Source organism: Nicotiana tomentosiformis, chromosome 2 (genome assembly GCF_000390325.3).
Source record: "Nicotiana tomentosiformis chromosome 2, ASM39032v3, whole genome shotgun sequence".
Lineage (NCBI taxonomy): Eukaryota > Viridiplantae > Streptophyta > Magnoliopsida > Solanales > Solanaceae > Nicotiana > Nicotiana tomentosiformis.
Window position 1 is genome coordinate 58,606,900 of NC_090813.1, and position 16,031 is coordinate 58,622,930.

Below are 16,031 nucleotides of genomic sequence, written 5' to 3' on the forward strand. Positions count from 1 at the left end.
TGAAACAAATAATGAAATTACCTCTAATGAGGAACTGAGAAGGAGCAAAAGGCATAGGAAAGAATATTTTTCTTATGAAAATGATTTTCAAACTTTTCTTGTCGATAATGAACCATCAAATTATTTTGAAGCTATATCTTTTTCAGATGCTAAATATTGGAAAGAGGCAATAAAAGTTGAAATCGATTCTATTTTGAAAAATAACACATGGATTTTAACTGATTTACCTCATGGTGCAAAGCCTATTGGTTGTAAATAGATTTTCAAAAATAAATTTAATCATGATGGATCTTTAGATAAATATAAAGCTCGGTTAGTAGCAAAAATATTTTCTCAAAAATAAAATATAGATTATTTTGATATATTTGCACCAGTGACTAAAATTTCTTCTATTCGAGTTTTAATTGCCTCAGCTTCAATCCGTAAGCTTTTTATCCACCAAATGGATGTCAAAACTGCTTTTCTAAATCGTGATTTAGAAGTAAAAATTTATATGGTTCAACCTGAAGGCTGTGTTATTCCTGGACAAGAAAATAAAGTTTGTAAATTAATTAAATCTCTTTATGGCCTTAAACAAGCTCCTAAGCGGTTGTGTGAGAAATTTGAACAAGTCTTACTAAGAGACAACTTTTCTTCAGTGGAGGTGGATAAATGTGTTTATAGTTTATACTAAAGTGGTAGACAATGATTATGTGATAATATGTCTATATGTTGATGACATGCTTATATTTGGTACAAGTTTAAATATTGTGCAAAGTACTAAATTATTTTTGTCTGCTAATTTTGATATGAAAGATCTGGGTGAAGTAAATACAATATTGGGAATTAAAGTTATAAGGAGTGAAGATGGAATAATGTTGTCACAAGAATATTATGTTGAGAGACTTCTTAAGAAGTTTGAATATTTTAATGTCACATCTGTGAGCACTCCTTTTGATGCTAACTCTCAGTTGAAAAAGAATAATGGTGACCCAGTTGCTCAGTCTAAATATGCGCAGATTATTGGGAGTCTGATGCATTTAATGAATTTTACAAGGCCTGATATAGCCTATGCTGTGTGTAGACTGAGTACACATACTCATAATCCCAGCAGAGATCATTGGTCTGTATTAGATAGACTCATGAAATATTTGAGAGGAACCATGAATTATGGTATCCTATATAGTGGATTTCCTTCTACCTTAGAAGGGTACAGTGATGCAAACTGGATCTCTGATTCAGATGAAACAAAATACACTAGTGGTTATATCGTGGAAATCAGCTAAATAGACGATCATTGCTAGATCGACTATGGACTCAGAGTTTGTAGCTTTGGAGTTAGCTGGTTCTAAGGCCGAGTGGCTAAGAAACTTCTTAGCTAATATCCCTTTAATAAAGGACGTATTGCCTCATGTGTCTATACATTGTGATAGCCAAGCGGCAATAGCTATAGCAAAGAATAAATCTTATAATTGTAAAAGTAGACACATGATGTTATAAAATAGCTGTTGAGAGATGGAATAATTTTCATTGACTATGTGAAGTCAGAGATAAATTTGGCCGATCCTCTGACTAAACCAGTGGGAAGAAAATTAATTCTTCAAACCTCAAAAGAGATGGGGTTAAGGCCGACATGTTGTCAACAAAGATGGTAACCCAACCTATGTGATTGGAGATCCCATGAAGTAGGTTCATATGGGTAATAACAAGTCGATATTGGCACTGATGCACTAAAAGAGAGTGCTTGACTGCTACTAATTGAGAGGTTGAGTTATAACTCTTAATGAAATTCATAGTCCTTATGGATGGTGTATTTAAAAGTAGCATACACTTGATGAATTCACTTATATGAGAGTGGAGTGGGCCGCTCCTATGAGATTTTGGCCTAGTCTCTAGAGCTCTCATGAATAACCAGGCACGCGCATGGCCTATTGGGCACAAAACCGCGTTGAACAGCAAAATTACCGGGGGTCGAAATGTGATTGATAAAATCTCTGACTTACAATAAGAATTATTGGTTCATAGAAGTATTATATTTCACCAGTAATTATGTGAGTTAAATTTTATTGATCTAAGTTTGGTTCATAGTCCAGAAGACACCAAACCTATTACATTTGGACCATACAAATACAGCAAAGTCTTATTATTCTATCTTTTTTATTTTGAAAATATGTGGAGATTGTAGTAGTATTTTCAAAATAAATGAGTCGAAGTATCAATATACATGTTAAAGAGTTTTTACATATGGCAATATTTTAAATTCTCTTGTTGACAAGTGTCTTAAACAAAATTATGTGGCAGCCCTTCGAGAAGATATGAGAAATATGGCAAAATGCTTTTGAAAAGTGGCAATGCACTTTGCTACGTTTTTTTCCCTCAGCATGTTAAATCCATGCACATGTGCCTATCAGTAGGCTCTCAATTGGACAATAAAATCATTATTGGCAAGACAAAAGAAATCCTTCTACTTCTTTCCTTTCAATTTCGGTCTTCATCATCTTTCTTTTGTTGTTTTCCTTCTCAAAGTTTAGTAGTTTAATTTCTTTTGTTCCCCTCTTTTAAATAGTTAGGTTTGTAATATTTAATTTTGCTGATTCCTGTATCCTCTAAATAAATAGAGATGACCTTATTTAATCCTTGGGAAACATTTCACATTGCTGTAATAATTTCTGAGGACAGTGCCCAGCACGACTCAAGTCAATTCATGTATTTTCGCTCACAAATATTATTGCAGTATTATTATCGTTATTTTTCGGTGTCATTTTCCTACAAAATTAACTTGTGCGACGGCTGAAATTTTTCAGGAAGTTGGTGTGACAGTGCAGGCCCCTCAACCCTTCCCCTCATCGCCTTGACTAAAAGAAGTAAAGAAAAGAAAATTCAAAATTTACAAAAGCAATGTACTTTGAATTGTGTACTGGTGTACTCCTGCAGATCTGTTAATTTGTTTCTAAAGTACTTGGTTTACTAAAATCAGAGAATCACGAGCTCAAGATCTGACAAATAAAATTCTTAGTCTGCAAAAGTTGGTATAAACAGTCATACTCATTCTAGAATCTAGATAGGAAAAATAAGACATACATTCTCTGAATTGTTTCAGTTCCTGCTAATTTCATTCATATTTCTAGAATAAATAAATAGGAATATTTGTAGTCACAAAGTAGATAGATTCTAGAGCCCAGAACCCATTTGTGGTTCTTTTTGATAAAAAGAACGGAAATAAGTGTAAGAAAAAAAAAGTTACCAAACTATGTATAACGCTCTTTTAAAGAGCGCTATACATTAACGGACGTTTTGGACGGTATGCCTGGGCTGATAAGACAGCTATGCATAGCGCGGTATATAAAAGCACTATATGTATAACACTTTTATATACCGCGCTATACATAGATAAAAACGGTCCCCTTCCCTTCTTCCCCACCAGTCCCCTTCCCCCATTTTGTAAAAATCAGAAGCGTCCCCCCTCCCCCCCCCCCCCCCACAAAAAACATTTATCCAAAAAAATCCGAGTGGACTTCACCCGTCACACAAAACGACAAGATTGTAGGTCCCACATCCTAGCCAAACCTTCTATTGTTGTGGTTTGCTTGTTTCAGACTCAAAATTTTAATTTATCAACTTTCCAAAAAACGTAAATCGAGGTATTTCGATTTAGTTTATGTCGAAACTCGTATAAATAATGCATATTAGTTGTTTTAAATGTGTTTCCATGTTATTTTGTATTTTGTTTTTGCGATTAAACTAGTATGTTATTTTTATCCGGACTAAGATATTAGTGTTCTTAAAAAATATGTAAAAATTGAGAAAACTTTATTCGTGAATGTCTTGTGATTAAATTTATTGTTGTTTTTATCTAATTTAGATTATTTATTTGCTTAAAGACTAGTAATATAGTGCCCTTTTAGCGTAGTAAAATGTAGAGCCTTTTAGCGTAGTATCCATGTAGTTTAAGTATCTCTTATATTGATAGATCAAACACAAACTTTATCCAATTTACAAAAATTAATTATTTAATTTACAGAACAAACATAAAAAATTATGAAACTAACATGTAAAATAAAAAAATTGACACATACAAGAATTCAGGATAGCTTGGTGCTACTGGGCCTCAAATATCGAGCCTGAAATCCATAGATATATACTCTGTCCAATTAAATATTGTAGAATTATAAAAAATAATTATTTAATTTACACAACAAACATACAAAATTATGAAAATAATAAAATTAACACATACAAGAATTCAGGATAGCTTGGTGCTACTGGGTCTCAAATATCGAGCCTGAAACCCATAGATATATAATCTATCCAATTAAATATTGTAGAATTATAAAAAATAATTATTTAATTTACAGAACAAAACATACAAAATTATAAAAATAATAAAATTGACACATACAAGAATTGGATAGCTTGGTGCTACTGGGCCTCAAATATCGAACCTGGAACACATAGATATACACTCTGTCCAATTAAATATTGTATAACTATAAAAATAATTATTTAATTTACAGATCAAACATACAAAATTATAAAAATAATAAAATTGACACATACAAGAATTCAAGATAGTTTGGTGTTACTGGGCCTCAAATATCGAGCCTGAAACCCATAGATATATATTCTGTCCAATTAAATATTGTATAACTTTAAAAATTAATTATTTAATTTATAGATCAAACATACAAAATTATAAAAATAATAAAATTGACACATACAAGAATTCAGGATAGTTTGGTACTACTGGGCCTCAAATATAGAGCTTGGAACCCATAAATATATACTATGTCCAATTAAATATTGTATAACTATAAGAATTAATTATTTAATTTACAGATCAAACATACAAAATTATAAAAATAATTAAATTGACACATACAAGAATTCAGGATAGTTTGGTGCTACTGGGCCTCAAATATCGAGTCTGGAACCCATAGATATATACTCTGTCCAATTAAATGTTGTATAACTTTAAAAATTAATTATTTAATTTACAAATCAAACATACAAAATTATGAAAATAATAAAATTGACACATACAAGAATCCAGGATAGCTTGGTACTACTGAGCCTCAAATATCGAGCATGGAACTCATAGATATATATTCTGTCCAATTAAATACTGTATAACTTTAAAAATTAATTATTTAATTTACAGATCAAACATACAAAATTATGAAAATAATAAAATTAACACATACAAGAATTCAGGATAGCTTGGTGCTACTAGGCCTCAAATATCGAGCCTGAAACCCATAGATATATACTCTGTCCAATTTAATATTGTAGAACTTTAAAAAATAATTATTTAATTTATAGAACAAAACATACAAAATTATGAAAATAATAAAATTAACACATACAAGAATTCAGGATAGCTTGGTACTACTAGGCCTCAAATATAGAGCTTGGAACCCATAAATATATACTCTGTCCAATTAAATATTGTATAACTATAAAAATTAATTATTTAATTTACAGATCAAACATACAATTAGTGTTGTTTAATTTACAGTAGACGACATGGCACATCTATGCATCTTGGACCTTTCTCCGATGAGCTATTAGTGCTACAGGGTCATAGGTCCGCCCACGTATGGGAGAGAGAGTTACTTGCCCAGACTCTCCGCGCCAGGAGAGTGGACGACATGTGGGATTTTATGAAGGACAGAGATCTACATCCTTGTGTAGTCCAGCGCCTGCGGGTTACGGGATTCTACAAGATTTTGGAGATCGGGCGGCTGCAGCTCGACTGGTTTTTGGTCACGGCCCTGATAGAGCGGTGGCGACCGGAGATGCACACATTCCACCTGCCCATTGGCGAGGCCACCATCATACTGCAGGATGTGGAGGTTTTATATGGGCTGCCTGTTGCACTGCCTCAGGCCATGAGAGAGATGACGCGTGGGCAGTATTTGGACATGCTGCAGCAGCTCACTGGTTTCAGGCCACAGGATGAGACTGCACACTTAGGGGCTAGTCGCATGAGTTTGACAGCTATTCGACAGTATTTGGAGATATTGCACCCCGACATCACTAGCGAGACAAATGATCTACGTATTCACCGGTATACGAGGTTGATGCTGCTCCTTATGTTTGGAGGGGTCTTGTTCCCGAACACTTCGGGGAACCTAGTCAGCTTGAGATTTCTTCATCATCTTCAGCGGCTAGATGATTTACCCCAGTACAGTTGGGGTGCTGTTGTTCTCGCCTACTTGTACAGGCAGATGTGCCGGGCGAGCATGGGCACCCAACATGACGTATGTGGATTTTTGCCGCTGCTACAGGTGACAACATATTCGAATACTCTATTCACTATAACATATCTAGTAAAAAATAATCTTAAATTTTACGTCAACTTTGTATGTTAGGTTTGGGCCTGGGAGCGGTTCCTGCAGTTGCAACCACCTCTACCACCATTACCTCTGGATGTACCACCTCCGTTTCTCCCTCTAGATAGGAGGTGGGTTCTCCGGCGGGGATACATACATATCTACGAGGCTCGGCATAATCTCCCCCTTTGCAGGGATTTGTTGGATATGCTGGAGGGCGCACAGGTAAATGTATACCTAAGTTTACTTGGTATAGCTTCACATGTGTTGCGCATACTCACGTTTTCTGTTGTTATTTAATAGTTCATCTGGACGCCATACAACGGCGACTTGATAGGTGGCTTGCCCGATTATTGCTCGACCGGCCGACTAATTTGGAGCACTTCCGTCCCGCTGATGTGCCTCTATATTGTGGAGCATCATGCCACGGAGCGGGTACTTCGGCAGTTTGGCCGTCCGCAGCTTGTACCGAGAGGGCCCACATGGGAGCCCACACATTATCAGCGGGATGATCGTTCCAGGGTGGACGACATACATGTGGCATGGCTAGAGGCGCATGTCGATACTTGGGACCGACGAGCTAACCTGATTCAGCCCCCCTTCACAGAGCCGGACGAATACTATTCATGAGTATATTCCCTGGTACCGCCGCATTATCCGACTTTTTGTCAGGAATCCCATTCATCGAGCTGGCGGTCGGTACGGTGCATACACCGGGCGACACGAGGCCCTGGTATGTTTTCTGGTATTATTACTTATATAACTGTAACATAGTGTTATGTAGTTTATATTTTATACATTGTGCAGGCTATTGGCCTACATATAGTCTACCAGATGAGATTGCAGATGCAGCAGCATGTCGGCGAGGGAGCGGCCGCTTCGCACGATTATGGTCGGCAGCTTGTAGAGGTGGCTGTCCGGACACTACAGCAAGCCCGAGAGGATCAGCGCTTAGGACACGACCCTGCTTATGTAGCGCCAGAGCAGTACCAGCGAGGTACGGGTGTCCCACGAGGTAAGGGTGTCCCACGAGGTAGGGGTGCCCCACGAGGCAAGGCTGCCCCAAGGGGTCATGGTGGGCGGCCAGGAGGTGGTCCCCACAAGGGGGGTGTTGAGGCCCCTATTGATGATGTTGATGCTGATCTGTCGGGTGACCTTCATGAGCCGGACGAGTATCCCAGCAACATGTCATCATACATCCTTGGGCTGCAGCTCACTCCAGGGACTTCGCATGTGACCCCGTCAGGTCCATTATTGATCACGGGCACGGACATTACCGGAGAGGATTGGGATGCATACTTCCCAGGCCTATCGACCGTTGCTGAGGATCGGCCGACCTGAGATGTGGATAGTGGGCGCCGGCTGAGTTATGGCTCATCATCGAGGGGTGCTGGGGAGCTTTCACAGGCGCAGGTAAGTTTTTATTAGTATTTACTTTAAAAAAAAATTCTTTTCTCATTTATTTTCCATAAATAACTTTATTAATTTTCTTATTAAGGCTTCACCCTCGCCCGTCACAGAGGCCGCTTTGTGCGATGCTGACCTGGCTGCGATGGGTGATTATATTCAGGAGGCCGACGAGATCGTGGTAAGACAATTTAAATTGTTGTGACTTAATATATATTTTCCTATACTGAGCTGACTTATTCTTTTGTAGGTTACTACTGGACCGACGACCCCTTCTACCGATCCTTCTAACACTACTGATGATCATGCTGCAGCGCATCCTGCTATAAAGAGGCGACGTGATGAGGATGATCTTGATAGTGTAGCCGGGCGGGATGGGACATGCTACTGATTCTCTTCTTCAACCACTCAAATTGATCCAACAACTAATGTTTTTTCTTCTTCCACCTCTTTTACTTTCTCCTTCAATGCCACAATTTCTCGTTTATACATAACCTCATCACGTTCGTATCTTTTGTTCAAATCATGAATATACTCCAAAGTTTGTTTGTAGCATTCCTGCTTACATGGTTCATGAATCCATACCTCAAAATTACAAAAAGGTGCGTCAGGAATCCTATAAAACTTGTTCACACACATCCAGTATCAGCGCCCAACTTCACCATCATCCCAATAGTCTGCCATCATACATTTTTTTCCGCACTGGCACTTAGATACATAAAGGCGTTCAGACATTTGTTAAAGCGAAAAAAAACCCTGCTTTTATGGAGAGTTTTGCTATTGGTTATTGTTAAGCGCAGAAAATAACTAGAATGCTCCCGTTATTTATAGGCAAGACAACACACATAACGTAGTATTTAACCGTGCTATGCTTACACATAACGTAGTATTTAACCGCGTTATGCTTCACGTGTTAAAGATTCTTTCGGATACAAAATAGCTTTTTCGCAGGCGGGCAGCTTTTCAGTTCGACAAAGACAACACACATAACGTAGTATTTAACCGCGTTATGCTAACAAATAACGTAGTATTTAACTGCGCTATATATATTCACATATTTATCAAAAATCTTCCTCCTATGACATTATTCACATATTGTTCTCAGGTGCATTGCAGCCACATTTAGCCCATGTCATTGCCCACGCGCATCGTCCTTTGTCGCGCCCCAATGTCATGACAAGTCTGCTTCGCGGGCATGCCTTCATTGCACTTAGCCTGCCTTTGCCCACTTTGTTTTTGCCTTTCCTTGGCATCACTTCCCCGTGCATTGATGCCTTTGCCATGATCAAGTGTCACCCTCAGCCCGCATCTCATTGTCAAGCCTTTGCCAAGCTGCCTTGCCTCCATCAAATCCTTGGCCATCACTCGCCCGTTTCCTTTTTTGCCTTGGCGTTAGCTCGCGCACCTTAGCTTGGCAACACTCTTGCTACCCCATGACACCACTCTTGTTGTCAATCAAGCTCAAAAAGGCGGACCCCTAACAAACCACCCGCACCCTTTGAAACTCGGCGTACTCGTTGATATAGCTCAATTTATGAGTCCTAAGGGGTTGACAAGAAATGCCTATTAGCCCCCTCTCTTTAGCCACAATTGCATTGCCCCCAGCCACTTGTTTGTCACTGGTCATTGCCTCCACTGCAGCCCTCTTGTCCGCATCAGTCATTGCATTCAATACTGCCTTCTTTGGGTAGTCCCTTGCTCGATGTGGCCCATCACAAATAAAACAACCACTAAATTTTCCGCCCTTCTCCTTACTCTTTGAAGTTTTAGCCTCTTGCTTTCCCTTCCCCTTGTCTTCATTAGCATTGTTATTCTCACATTTATTCCACTCATTTGCCTTGTCCTAATTTCTTTCTTTCGTTGGACTTTGAAGTAGAAATGTCTTCACCCAAGTGAAAATCACCCAATGCATCGGCTGCATCCACAACACTTGCGAGGTTTTGAATATTTTGCCTACGCAACTCCAATTATGCCCACTGTTGCATCCCGCTAATGAAGTTGTGCAATTTATCTTCTTGCGGCATATTGCTTATGCTCAATATCAAAGAACTGAACTCTTTGACATATGCTCTCACTGATCCGGTTTGCCTCAACCTTTTCAGTTTGTCCCTAGCAATCCAAGACATATTCCTAGGAAGGAACTGATCATTCAATTCCCTTTTAATCTGCTCCCACGACTCAATCTTTGGTCTTCCCAAACTTTCATCTTCAGCCACACGAGTGCGCCAGTATAACTTAGCATCTTCACTCAAATACAAGGTTACTTTCTCCTTCTCATCTTGCACACGAATAGCATGAAAGTACTGCTCCATATCTTAAAGAAAATTTTGCAATTCATGTGCACTCCTTGCACCACCAAATGCCATAGGTTCAACAATTTTTACCTTGAAACGATCGGTACCACATTGAGGAGCATCCTCGCCCACAGCAAGTCGCAGCACCACTATCTCACTTTTCACATCCACATTCTCTCGACTTAGCCTTGCCAATTATACCTCAAGGAAGGTAAGACATGTCACGAGAGTCTAAAATTCATGACCTTCAGGGACATTTCCAATCAATGCCTCCAAATTCGCTAGCCTTTCCCACAGTTCATTGTTACCACAGGCCATGTTCTCGAACAAGACCACGAAATCTGTCACTGCCCGTCGTGTCTCCGTCACGAACCTGCTCCACTCTGATACCAATTGTCACAAGCCTAATTTTTGTCCACCAAAACCATCCTGTGTGGTAGCCAGGCCTCACGCCCAACTTCAACCTTCTCACAACTCTTAGCCAAAATTACAACAATATTTTTAGGCAGCTTTCAACGTAGTAAGTTTAGGACTGGTTTAGGCTATGAAATTTAAGTAAAAGCAATAGAAATAAAAATGAACTCAAGGCACAATATATAGGAAACTCTTTTCCCAACTTTGTATTTAACTCGAGCATACAAAGAAACTCAAACTCGAAGTACAATGCCGTGTACAAGAAGATCACTCGTGACCCTTAGATTTTCTCACAAAACTACTCTTAGCCTTTGGTGTTTTCACTCTTAAAAGTAGACTTAAGTATTCTTTCCTAACTTAAACATGCACTCTTACACATTTTTCTCTTCTGCCCCAAGCAGAAGGGTGCTGCACATTTATAAAAGATGTGATAATCCATTTGCCTTACACTTGTCACACTTAGGCTTAGACAGTTGTTCCCACATAGCCCACTATTTTAGCCTATTGTTTTAGGCATCCCCCAACTACTAGGATCATGTATATCATGCTAATATAATGGAAACATGGCCCCAAAACTATACTAGCATAACCTGCCATATTTGAGCAAAAAGCCAACCGCCATCATGTGCACAACATGTGCAATGTAACCGCCTTTGACCTGGTCAATCTGAAGTTTGATGCCCATGTGCGTGCCTTGGATTGAATCATGAACCAATGCCTTGTTCTCATGTACATTGCAGCCACATTTAGCCCATGCCATTGCCCACGTACATGGTCCTTTATCGCACCCCAATGTCATGACAAGTCTGCCTCACGTGCTTGCCTTCGTTGCACTTAGCCTGCCTTTGCCCACTTTGTTTTTTCCATGCCTTGGCATCAATTCCTCATGACTTGATGCATTTGCCAGGATCAAGTGTCACCCTCGGCCCGCATCTCATTGTCAAGCCTTTGCTAAGCTGGCTTGCCTCCCTCAAAGCCTTGGCTATCACTCGCCCATTTCCCTTTTTGCCTTGGTGCTAGCTCGTGCACCTTAACTTGGAAACGCTATTGCTACCCCATGACAACACTCTTCTTGTCAGGTCTATCTCAAAGAGGCATACCCCTAACAAACAACACACACCCTTTGAAACTCGACGTACTCGTCGATTTAGCTCAATTTTTGAGTCCTAAGGGGTTGACAAGCAACGCCCCTTGCCCCCCCTCTCTTTAGCCACAATTGTAATTATCCCAGCCACTTATTTGTCACTGGTCATTGCCTCTACTGCAGCCCTCTTGTCTGCAACAGTTATTGCATTCAACACTGCCTTCTTTGGGCAGTCCCTTGCTCGATGTGACCCATCATAAATAAACCACTAAATTTACTACCCTTCTCTTTGCTCATTGAAGTTCCAGCCTCTTGCTTTACCTTCCTCTTGTCTTCATTAGCATTTTTATTCTCACATTTCTTCCTCTACTTTGCCTTGTCCTTCTTTCCTTCGTTGGACTTTGAAGTAGAAGTATCTTCACCCTAATGAAAATCACCCAATGCATCAGCCGCAGCCACAACACTTGCGAGGTTTTGAATATTTTGCCTACACAACTCTAATTATGCCCACTGTTGTAGCCAGCTCATGACGTTGTGTAATTTGTCTTCTTCCGACATATTGCTTATGCTCAACATCAAAGAAGTGAACTCTTTGAAATATGCTCTCACTGATCCGACTTGCCTCAACTTTTTCAGTTTGTCCCTAGCAATCCAAGACGTATTGCTAGGAAGGAATTGATCCTTCAATTCCTTTTTAAGTCGCTCCCACGACTCAATCTTTGGTCTTCCCAAACTTTCATATTCAGCCACACAAGAGGTCCACTATAACTTAGCATCTTCACTCAAATACAAGGTTACTTTCTCCTTCTCATCTTGCAAATGAATAGCATAAAAGTACTGCTCCATATCCCAAACAAAATTCTCCAATTCACGCGCACTCCTTCCACCACCAAATCCTTAGGTTCGGGAACTTTTACCTTGAGACGATCAGTACCACGTTGAGGAGCATCCTCACCCACAGCACGTCGCAACACCACTGTCTCTCTTTTCATATCCATATTCTCTCGACTTAGCCTTGCTAATTCTGCGTCAAGGTAGGCAAACCTTGCCACGAGAGTCTGAAATTCATCACCTTCAGGGTCATTTCCAATCAATGCCTCCAGTTTCGCTAGCCTTTTCATAAGTTCATTGTTACCACGGGCCACGTTCTCAAACAAGGCCACGAAATCTGCCACTGCGCATCGTGTCTCCGTCACAAACCTACTCTGCTCTGATACTTGTTGTCACATACCTTATTTATGTTTGCCAAAACCAGCCTGTGCGGCAGCCAGGCCTCACGCCCAACTTCAGCCTTCTCACAACACTTAGCCAAAATTACAGCAACTTTGAACTTAGAATATTTTTAGGCAACTTTCAACGTAGTAAATTTAGGACTGATTTACGCTATGAAATTGATGTAAAAGTAACAGATATAAAGAAGAACTCAAGGCACAATATAGATGAAACTTTTTTCCCAACTTTGTATTTAACTCGAACATACAAAGAAACTCAAACTTGAAGTACAATGTCGTGTACAAGAAGATCACTCGTGACCCTCAGATTTTCTTACAAGACTACTCTTAGCCTTAGGTGTTTTCACTTTTGAAAATAGATATAGGAACTCCTTCTTAACTTAAACATGCACTCTTACACGTTTTTCTCTTCTGCCCACAAGCATAAGTGTGTTGCACATTTATAGAACATATGACATCCCCTTTGCGTTATACTTGTCGCACTTAGGCTTAGACAGTTGTCCCACATAGCCCACTATTTTAGCCTAGTGTAGCTGACATCCCTGAACTACTAGGATCATGTAGATCATGCTAATATAATGGAAACATGGCTCCAAAAATGTGCTAGCATAAACTGCCAGATTTGAGCAAAAAGCCAACTGCCGTCATGTGCACAACATCTATCATGTAACTGCCTTTAACTTGGTCAATCTGAAGCTTGTTGCCCATGTGCGTGCCTTGGCTTGAATCAGGCACCAATGCCTTGTTCTTTTGGTTCATTGCAACCACATTTAGCCGATGCCATTGCCAACGCACATGGTCTTTTATCGCGCCCCAATGTCATGACAAGTCTGCCTCGCGCGCATGCCTTCGTTGCACTTAGCATGCCTTTACCCTCTTCATCTTTTCCTTGCCTTGGCATCACTTCCCCATGCCTTGATGCCTTTTCCATGATCAAGTGTCACCCCCGGCCTGCATCTCATTGTCAAGCCTTTTCCAAGCTACCTTGCCTTTCTCAAAGCCTTGGCCATCGCTTGCCCGTTTTCCTTTTTGCCTTGGTGCTAGCTCGTGCAACTTAGCTTGGCAACACTCTTGATGCTCCATGACAACACTCTTGTTGTCAAGTCAAGCTCAAAGAGGCAGACCCCTAACAGCATGTACCCTTTGAGGTATGGTGGAAACCTCCTCGAGCTTGAGTAATTCATCCTTCCACATTAGCATAATGCTATCAGATTGGCCAATAGAAGGAGTTTAAAATTGTGCACCAAACTGAAGCTCAGCAGTGAGGTGCATGTGATCCGCCATCCTAGTTTCGAACAGGACTAGCAGAGCAAGGTTATGAAGCTTAACCATGGAGGCACAGTGCCTACGAAATTCAGCACTATTGGCACCCCTAGCATTCCCTATTATGAAATATATTAATAATGGATTTTGAGAGGGGGACTTCCTCTTGGTTTCCTTCCCCTTTCCACAAGGGTTGGCTTCAACACACCCAACTGGGGCTTTAGGGATACTGCTGAGTTCCTTGAGTTTGGAGATAAGGGCACTATTCTATAGCTTGTTAGTTTTGTGGGGAACAGACCAATAAGGATTTCCTTAAAATAACTCAGGGTGCTGCTGAGTCCCCTGCTCAGTTGGTTGATGGCAGATAGTGGGTGGGAGGATGGAGGAGGTACTTGCACCATTGGTGGTCATAGTGTTATCACGACCCAAAATCTAACAAGTCGTGATGGCACCTAATCCAACCCGCTAGGTAAGCCAATCTAACAATAAACCAACTCAAAGGAGATCTATTGAGAAAAACAATGATAATATAACTGAACTTTTATACAAAGAATCCCCAATGACTGATAGTACAAATCATGAGCTTCTAAGATTTAGAGTTTACGAAGCTAGTATGAAATAAATACATCATCTGTTTGAAATGTACATAATCAAATTATTATAAATCTAAAGCTACCAGCTACAACCGAGACGTAGGTTCATCTTCAAAGCCAGCTCCTGCCATACACAACCATATTAGCTCCAAAATCTGCACACAAGGTGCAGAAGTGTAGTATGAGTACCGACCCCATGTACTCAATAAGTAACAAACCTAACCTTCGGTTGAAAGTAGTGAAGAGCTTGGACAACGGTCAGAGTGAAACACCAACAACCAAGAACAACTCGTAGCAATGTAATAAAAATAGTATGATGAGCTTAAAATTTCACAATATTTATGTTCGCTTTGTGTCTTTGATTTGGTTGATTCGATAGAAATTTGGTCTGATTTGGGTCTAATATGTTGCTTTTCAGTGCAGGTGGTACAGAGGGGATCAATGGATGAATAGTGCACCAAGTGGGAGTAAAACAAGTTGAGCAAGAAGAAATTATAGTGCGCGGCCGTGCACGAGCAACCCCAAATGTGCACCTGAACGTGCAAGGGCCATAGAAGTCTGCCAGAGGTGCGCGACCATGAGCGCTGTCACACTCCCAGGTGCGCGGTCGCACGTCCTTCTCTAGGAATTCTAGTCAGGCCAATTTTTGTAAAATTGGAGGCAGCCTTTTGACCTATATGAAGCGTAGCTCGTCCCAAAATGAGGTATCTCGGATTTGGAGCAATATTTTGAGAGAAGAAGACAAGGAAACTACATAAACTCTGAACACTTCATCCAATTAATTCAATACGCAAGTTGCTTGATTCTGGGGATTGTAATATTTTTTTGTTCTCTTAATACTCTTGTGATGAACAACTTCTCCACTATGGAGTAATCTTTCTTAGGGTTATTGACATATATTGTAATTTGACTATTGTTTTAGGTTTGCTTTATGTTAATTGCATGAATTCATTGAATGAGTTTCTAATTGAACTGCAAGGTTAATTATGGTTTTACTTTAATCGAAAGAGAAGTGTTGCTGCAATTTTTATTGTGTTATCTTGTTTGTATTGATTTCTCGACTCTCATAAGTAATCGAAAGAGCTTGCAGAGTTATCAATTGACCCAATTGAGAAGAATAGTCGAGCAACGCTCTTCCTAAGATCATTCATTCAACATATTCGTACATGTTTTCATATCACATATCGTTAGTTTGTTTAGCAAACTCTAATTCATTCGGAATAAGAATTTGAATCCTTAAGATATTCTAATGATTTGTTGAAATCGAAAGAGTCAATAGAAGTTAAGAGTGAACATAGAACAGAGTTGCCCTTAATAATAGTTGATCACATATCTTATCAAAGCTCCTATTCCTCACCTTGATATTCAATTGCTGCTACCTAGTCTTTAAATTTCCATTATTCATTCACAATCCCTAAGCTTAGTTTTTTATT